The sequence below is a fragment of the Chenopodium album genome, chromosome 8, assembly GCF_948465745.1.
Source record: "Chenopodium album chromosome 8, dcCheAlbu1.1, whole genome shotgun sequence".
Classification (NCBI taxonomy): domain Eukaryota; kingdom Viridiplantae; phylum Streptophyta; class Magnoliopsida; order Caryophyllales; family Amaranthaceae; genus Chenopodium; species Chenopodium album.
This window is the reverse complement of record NC_137841.1, coordinates 28,376,373-28,385,704: the sequence shown is the minus strand read 5'-3', so window position 1 is coordinate 28,385,704 and position 9,332 is coordinate 28,376,373. Positions and strand designations below refer to the sequence as shown.

Sequence of the window (9,332 nt, the reverse complement as noted above, 5' to 3'; positions counted from 1 at the left end):
GAAGGCAACTTCGAATATGGCTAGGTGTTTCTAGATCTAATGAATGCGGAATTTTCATATGTGAGAAAAGCTAGTTTAGAAAATGAGAGAGAGAGAGAGAGAGAGAGAGAATAAGAGAGAGTTGATGAATGATTATAGAAAACTGGTTGTAGGTGAAATCTGGTTATTGATTAAAACTGGTTATCGAAAACAGAGTTTTTACTACGTTATTTATAGAGAAAATCAGCCAAAAAGATAAAACATCAAAACAGAGTCTGGCGCACGTAAAATTGAACCAGCGCTAACGCTGGCTGTTGGCGCCAGGCGCCAATGCTGGCGCCAGGTACCAAGCGTAGCGCGAGGCGCTACAGCTGGCGTTTGCCGCTGGTTTAGAAAATCACGCGTTTTCTTAAAATCAGATAAAAATTGCCGTACAGGAGGATAAAATCGTATTTCCCTAAATAATGCTCTTTGGTTTTTACTAAAACTCTGAAAAGTCAACAAAAGTCAATTTATCAATGCTAATTGAATTAGGAATGAAAAGAACCTTCTAGAAGAATCTAGAAGACTAAAACCATTCCTAATTGCATTAGGAATGATAAATCTATAGTAGGCCCTCCCCTAGATCATTGGGCCGCATATAAGGCTCAAACTGGGCCCAGTTTAGTAAATTGGCCATAACTTCCTCAATATTCATCGGAATTGGGCTTATAATATATCGTTGGAAAGATCTTGTCAAGCCCTATCCAACTACACTAGTATTGGACCCATATCATGGACCATTCAAATTGGATTTACTGTTTTCATAAAATAAGTTTTCAAAAACAGAGGGAAGAGAAAAGAAATTAAAACTATCCGCAACACTAGACTTTCCACACTTTCACTTCATTCGATTATGATTCGACGCGAAAGGTACTCATCACTGGGTTCGGTTTTGGGGAGAGACAAATGGTTGTCTACAATGGACCTCATGCAAGAGAGTCTAAGCAAGCTATCTAGCGACTACAAGTTTCAGGGGCTTACTTCACAAGGGGTCTCGGTGGACAAAGATCTTCTTCCGCAGAAGTTCAATGCCAACGACATCCCGAAATTCAGAGCAACTGATAATCCTTTTTTTCATCTAAGAGCATTCGAAATGATAATGAGTATTAAGGGTATCGATAAGAAGGTTTTCCCCTCTCTATTTTCTCTATCTCTCGAGACCGTTTGCCAACAATGGTTCTTTTCTCTCGAGAAGTAAAAGACCTCTACCTAAGAGTCCATAGCAAACGCTTTCGTTGATAGATACAAGTGCAACATTTAAGTTGAGACTGACCATAGGGAACTTGAAATCCTCAAGCAAAAAGAGAACGAAGGCTTCACCTCTTTCTTTAACAAATGGAGAGAAACCTCAGCTAAGATGATTGAGGTACCAAGTGAAAAAGAGTCTGTAAGGTTGTTCATCAAGAACCTTCAAGAAAAATATTCCAAGCATCTCAAGTATCAAAATAATCTCCATACCTTCAAGGTCGTCTACGACATTGGGATCATTATTGAAGACGACCTGGCTAAGTTAAAAGTTGCCAACAATAACTCCAACAGTGGCTGGAAAGGAAAGAAGAACGACAATCCTTCTTCTTCCAAAACCACCCACTCAAACAACGTTAGCACTTTTAATTTAGGGGAAGTCCTTGCCATGAACAATCAAGGACAAAAGAAACCATTTAAGAGAAACTTTACTCCTATTGGCATGAGTTATGACACCGCATTTGATCGATTAAATGCAAAAGGTCTTATAACTCCTATTGGACCATTTGGAGACCCACCAGTCGAAAAGAGGTTGGCTAATTGGAACCCCAATGCACACTGTAAGTATCACCAAGGTAGAGGTCATCTCACCAAAAACTGTTGGAAGCTTAAGGAAGCTATCCAAGATTTAATCGATAACAACAAGCTGCCATTGCCCCCTGCCAGTAAGAAGCCAAGCATTGATAATGCACCTCTCGCTCATGCCTTGTTTATCTCTGATGAGGAAAACGAGGTTGACCCCTCGTCTCTCATTAAACCTGTTAAAGAAATCCATACCACTGAAGAAGACGAGAAGATATTCTTCGATGCCATGGATAGCCTTCCAGAACCGGCGAGTAAAGAGGACATACAATCGCTCACACTGTCTATGATTGAAGGGTCGCATTTGCTACGTGAAACTCTCAAAGCTATAAAAGAACTTCAAAAGAAATATGACGAGGTTCCACTCCTGAAAGATGAACCCAAGAGAGAATTCACACCCATGAGAACGACTTATGAGGCAAAGTGTTTTCCTTTACAAGTCACTGAAAAACCCAAGAAGAGTAATAGAATTTACACTCCAATTGGGATCCCATATGCACAAATGTTCGAAATGCTCTCCGAGAGTGGCGAGATCAAACCTCTCGAACCAAGACCATTCGAATTATTGAAAAGGACAGATAGGTATTACTGTCAGTATCATCAATCAGGGGGTGACACTATCGAAAACTGTTTCAAATTCAAGGATTTAGTTCAGAAAATGATTGATGAAAAGAAACTAGTCCAAGTTCTACAAGAAGAAGATGCAACCATTAATGGAGTTTGGGACAGTGATGAAGAAGACGTCTATTTAAATGACATAGTAGGATCTCCACCTTCTGTGTCTGACAGGGTAAAGTCGTATCCCCTAATCAAAAATAATTACCTAAATCACTAACTACAGTAGATAGGGAAGTAGGGTCGATCTCCACAGGGAAACAAGTCTTTTTAATTCTAATTAATTATTATAATCTAAATTATTTAAGTAACCAATATTTATAATTAAGTTAGAAACTAAACTACTAAGGTTGAGAATAGGAAGAAAACAATATATGAAAGGATCTAGGGCATAGGTTCACCAATAAATAATACTCCAGGGTAAAACATAGTAACCAATCATTGACATTGCATAAATAACATGATTAACAGGCTCTCGCAATTTATTAATCAACATAGATCTAACAGGCTCTCGCAATTTACTAGATCTAAGTTCTTATTGAAAATAGCCTTTAATATCAAATTAACATCTGCTCGATTCAACAATTTAATATTTCTATACTTTTACAAGCCGCAATTCTAAAACATTAAAACAATCCAATAAGAAATTATCATGTAATACCAATAATCAATAATAGTCAATCATCAATGCATCAATTAACCAGATTGTAAAGGGCTCTCGCTACGTATTACAATCACACAATTAATTTACCGGTATTAAATCTCATCTCTCGAATCTTGACTTAACCATTTATAAATTAACTTGCCTATTGAAACTAGACCTAAACGTTAATTCTCATCTCTCGATTCTTGAATCAATATTGTCAAACTCATGCATACAAAATAGGCCTAATCTAGTCACAGAGCATTAAATCAATCAATAGGAAATTAATCTAGCATTGATAATCAACAACAATAATTTACCCCTTCATATTATTTATTAGATCCCCATAAACCCTAGAAATTAAACTACTCACACATATTTAAAATTAAACAAATCAAAGTAATAAAATAAGACATGATTAAAGGAATAGAATAAATAACTAAGATTAAGAGAAAAAGAATCGTTACCAAAATAAATCTGGAATTAAAGGAAGAATTAAGAACAAAAGTTTAGAGAGAATTTAGGAGAGAGAAAAATACTAAGTAGAGAGAGAAAGTCTAAGAAAGAAGGTCGGTGAAATTAATCGTCCTAAAAACGTACTTAAACAAAACTAAAACAACTCCTAATTAGAAACTAATTGCTCGACAAAAGAGCCTTTCCAGAAACACGCGCCCGATCGAGCCCGCTTTTTTCACAACGCCTATACTGATGTGCCGCGCCCGATCGAGCCTACGCTCACCCGATCGGGCGCGCCTTTTCCTTGAGGGCACTTATGCGCGCAGCCGCCCGATCGGGCGTATGCTTGCCCGATCGGGCCCGGTCTTCTTCTTCGAGGCTTGGACTTCGATTGGGCTAGATTTCTCGGCCCAATCCATATTTCCTCTCGGGTCTCGAATACATGGTCCAAATACCTCGTGATCCCAATTACCGAGCTCTTAATCACCGGCTCTCACCGATCCTGGGCTCCAAAAGTGGTCATGTCCTTCTAGCTTCCGTAGTGGATCCAATAAAGCCCGGGAAAATGCTCCAAGAGTGCAATTTCCTGTAAAATACAACTAAAACTACGAAAACACTAGAACACACAAATTAGTAATAAAAGTGGCCCTAAAGAGCCAAAAACACTACTAATAACGACCAAGGGACGGAGGTAAAACACTATATAAAATGGACATATCAAACCCCCCCAAGCCAAACCTTTGCTTGTCCCTAAGCAAAGAGCTCATCAATGAACATATAAATCATACTTCACCCCAATAATCAAATCAAAAACCAACGATTCAAGGAAAATCTAATGAACATGCTTCAACATCAATCAATCTCATTCATCTAATCACCCTTCCTCCTTAACAATTGTCAAATAGAGCAAACCACAAGAGCATATAGAATTCAAGACTAGTGCTCACACACTCAACTCTCATTTATGTGGCGAGTAAAAGATATACTCGATCGCTCTCCAACCACCCCTTTAATGTGAACAATGCCCTCCCAACTCACACTCTCGTGTGTATAAAATAATGAACGCTCATCCTACTATTCGACTCGAAATATGCCAAGTCATAACTTGCATTGACAAACAACACTTTCATATTCATACAATTCTATGCACAAAGGTCAAAAGGTCTTTAAAGCTTGTAATGTAAGGCTAGGGTAAAGGGTAGGATAAATTTGGGAATAAGTGAGCGAAAAGCTATGCTTAAAGGAGCCATATCCTAATAAACCCATGATCAAAATAATGATGATCATACACATCTCCAACATAACCAACTCCAACAACAATCCCCCAAATATACTCCAAACATTATAAACAATCCCAACACTTACAATAATCACTCATAAAAATATGATAATGAAGAAATAGAGTGAATAAACAAACTTTATTTTTCAACTTGAATTTTTTCAATGAAGCTCTTTTTTTCCTTTGATCAACCTCCAAATTGAACATTAGAACATTTTTTCCTTTCGAAGATCACTTATTTTTTTACATTTTTTTCTTTGAACTTCTATTTTTTCATGACATCATGCTTTATTTTTTCAAGAAAATATAACTCTCAAACTGATCAAAAATAAACATGATCAATCAACAAAACAACTTCTCAAAACCCACCCAAATTGTGCAAATAATAAGCACACTACAAACTCCCTCACCTCACTCACTAATAGTTCCACCAAGCCAAGCTTGGGACTAGTAACCAATGGGGCAAAATAGGCTTGTAATGTGGCTAATAAACAACAAAAAGGTCAAGGCAACAACATGGGTAGCAAGAAGGGAACAAATGCATCTACAATCATCTGGAGGCTACCTAAAAGAACAAATGTCTTCGTCCTCCACAATGTGCATAATAATGAATCATATAAAAATTACTTATAGTTGCAAACCAATACTCAAATTCATTGACATACCAGGAACTATGGAACTATCACACATTCCTAACCAAATCAACTAGTCAAGCACTATATTCACAAGTAGTTGGGCAAAATTGACGCATGTTTAGGAATCCAAACAATTAGACTTCAAATCATGACCAACGAATCCACAATATTCATCATCGAATACCAAGAATCAAAACAATTTTTTTTCTCAAGTTCGGGGCACAAGGAAGTATGATTTACAATTCATTGGAACAAAACTAACCTAAGAAAGTAATAAAATCTATACTAAGAAAAATAAAAATAAAAAAAGAAGAGAGAGAGTGTGTACCATACGAACACGAGAACCTCTCCCCAAGCTAAATCAGACTATGTCCTCATTGTCTTAAAGGGAAGCTAGTAGTAAAGGTGACTACTCTTCATCATCACCACATCAATGTAACCAAAGCCTCGAGGATTGCAATGCATCTCTTTGGAACAAAATTGGGCAAGAAAGAAACAAAGTGTTAGTGGGAAAAAGTTCAAATTTGAGTCAGGTGCACTATTCTGATCATAACTTTTTATGTATAAAATATAATACATTGATTCTAAGTGCATTGGAAACAAGACTTGAAGAGCTTTCCAACGACAGGTCACACGCAAAAATCAGATAAGAAACGCAAAAGTTATGGCCTGTCGAAGTTGACGTAGTTTGCTGACGCGGACGCGCGCCCGATCGGACGAGATCCGCCCGATATATCTTTTCCTTCACTATTTGCGCCCGATCGGGCAACCTCGCCCGATCGGACGAAATTTGCTCGAGTTTCCGACTGCACTTGCGCGCCCGATCGGACGACTCCGCCCGATCGGGCTAATTAAGGCTCGATTCCAGCTCTTTTCTCGCGCCCGATCGGGCGAGTGGAGGCATGAAATTAAACCCTCCTTGCGCGCCCGATCGGGCTCGTGCCCAGTCGTTTCCTTTGTTTTTCTTCGTCTTCAATTTCTTCTAAGTCTTTTGACCTCTTAAACCTATACCTGTACAAAAACACTTATAGACGGTAAAATTTCACTCTCCTCGCCTCTCAAAACAAAAATTAAAGAAAAGGAGAAATAGTACAGAAAGCAAGAAATACGGGTTGCCTCCCGCAAAGCGCTGGTTTATCTAGGTCCCGCACGACCGTCTTACCAAGTATAATATCTAGGACCCTTGGCCTAACGCTTGATCGGGTGGTTTCTCACCCGGTCTAGCGGTGTTCAGGCTGCGATTCGGCTTTCTGACATACCCTGTGGAACGCCAAACCACCTTATCTGGTGGGTCCTCTTTGACTTGGATTGGGGGATCTTCAATGCTACGCACTAAAAAACCTCCGTCGATCGAATGTTACTTCAAATTGTCATTGCGTTCAACACTTGCAACTCGATCTGGCGGAACACTTACCGTAGGCTCGATTCGCACAACTTGCTCGATCGATTCCACTTGTTCATCCTCGAAACCAAGACCAACAGTGTAGAGTGCTCTTTCTATTGCATCGACTTCCTTCTGCCATTTGTCTATCTCATCTGAAAAGGATGCAACACAAGATACCACCTCTAAGGGATCTTTTTCAAAAGCTTGGGGCTTGTTAGAATAATTTACAACCACATTAACACTAAAACATTTCTCCTCAGTCATGGAGCTTTTAGGGGCATTATTCAGATTAAAAACAACTTTATCGTCCCCTACTGATAGTGTTAGCTTACCACTTCTTACATCTATGACTGCTCCTGCAGTGTTAAGGAATGGTCTACCTAAAATAATTGGAGTTTGCATATCCTCAGCCATATCAAGAACAACAAAATCTACAGGTAAATAAAATTTACCTACTCTAACGGGGACATCCTCTAAAACACCTAAGGGGTATTTAAGAGTACGGTCGGCCATTTGTAGAGTTATATTGGTAGCTTTTAACTTACCCATATTCAACTTGGAGCACACAGATAATGGCATGACGCTAACACTAGCACCCAAATCACATAATGCATTATCAATCAAGAGATTTCCAATATGACAAGGGATAGAAAAACTACCCGGATCTTTTAATTTAGGTGGAGACTTATTTTGAAGTACGGCACTACACTCTGCAGTGAAAGCTACTGTCTCTACCTCACTAATAGACTTTTTTCTCGTCAATATTTCTTTCATAAATTTTGCATAAGAGGGGATTTGTGTTATCAATTCAGTAAAGGGAACTGTTACCTTCAAATCTTTAACCACCTCCAGGAACTTACCAAACTGCTTATCCAAGTTTGTCTTTAATTGACGATTGGGGAAAGGAAGTTTGATGATTGGCTTTGGAGCATTCTTATTCTTGTCTGGTGTAGCCACCTTCTCTGGAGTTGTACCCTGCAATGTAGAATTAGATATGTTAGCATTATCTTTTAGCCCTGCAGGGCTATCAACTACATTGTTTGGTTTAATGGAATCAAGATTAGCATTATTTGATAAAACACGTTCATCGACTCTGGCCTAGAGGGCCCTTCATAGTTTAAACCACTCCTTAGAGTAATTGCAAATGCTTGATCCGTAGGCCTAGTAGGCTGTGCCGGCAAGGCTCCCTGTTGGCGGGCTTGTAGAGTAGCGGAGAGTTGCGCAATTTGATTATCTACAATTTTATTATGCGCTAAAATTTGATCAATTGTCGCATCTCTGCTCTCCATGTGCTTTTGCATATTGACCAACATTGCTCTAATTTCCGCCAAAGAAGGGTCGGAAGATGAGGAGGGTTGTTGTAGCTGGTTCTTCTGGCTAGCATTGGGATGATAATATTTCAGCTGCTGTTGCAGTGGTGCCTGTGGTTCTTGTGGTGGTGGATTTTGAACATTAGTGCTCCGGTAGGAAAGGTATGGATGATTCCGATACCCAGGATTGTAAGTGTTGGAGTATGGGTTATTCTGCCTATAAGCTTGGAAGGCATTAACTTGCTCCACGGAACTCCTGCAATCCTGCTCCCAGTGACCTACAATACCACAATTTTCACAGAAAGCCTTATTAGAATTATTATTAATTGCAGAAACATTGGCTACATTAGCAGTACTCAAATTATCTAATTTTTGGCAAATAGAGGTCAGTTGAGCTTGCAAAAAGGATACAGAGTCGACACTATGCTTCCCCTTGTTAGCAAATCCTCTGGGATTCCCATATTGGGAATTGTGTATCGCCATATCTCCAATAACCTGACCTGCATCATCAACATTAAGATTCATAAATCTCCCACTAGCTGCAGAGTCTAAGATTATTCTAGAGGAATTTCCAATGCCGTTATAAAAGGCTTGGATTAACTGCCATTGTGCTAAATTATGGTGAGGGCATTCTCTTTGTAAGTCCTTGAACCTCTCCCAAGCCTCATATAAAGACTCATCGGCTTCTTGGGCAAAGTTCTGAATCGCACTCCGTAGTACTGCTGTTCTCTCTGCAGGATAATACTTGTTATAGAAATTCAAAACAAGAGTTTCCCAGTCAGTTATACCAAGTGTAGTTCTATTTAAACCATTAAACCACAATTTAGCTTTTCCAGTTAAAGAGAAGGGAAAGAGAATCTCCCTGATTTGGTCTTGAGTGACCCTAGCTTGCCTGATGGTGTTGCAATATTGACAATAGTCGGCAATGTGAAGATTCGGGTCTTCACCCTTGGCTCCACTGAATTGCTTCCTCTCTATCATCGTTATAAATTGAGGTTTGATTTCGAATTGAACCCCATCAAGGGCCGGAGTAGGGGTGAGATGTGGAAAATCTGTAAGCTTTGGTTGTGAATAATCACTAAGCTTCTTTGGAGCCGTCATCTCTGATTCTGCGTCTGATGACGCCTCTAAATCGCTGGAATCAGTTGGAGGATCGCGGTGA

The 9,332-nt window shown here is 39.2% G+C and overlaps 1 non-coding gene across 1 annotated transcript; it reads left to right on the top strand.

Annotated features, from left to right (window-relative positions):
• The first annotated feature begins 8,783 nt into the window (after positions 1–8,783).
• Positions 8,784–8,890, top strand: LOC145556933 (small nucleolar RNA R71). Its single transcript, XR_014092025.1, has one exon. It is a non-coding gene; the product is annotated as a small nucleolar RNA R71 (small nucleolar RNA).
• Positions 8,891–9,332: the final 442 nt, after the last annotated feature.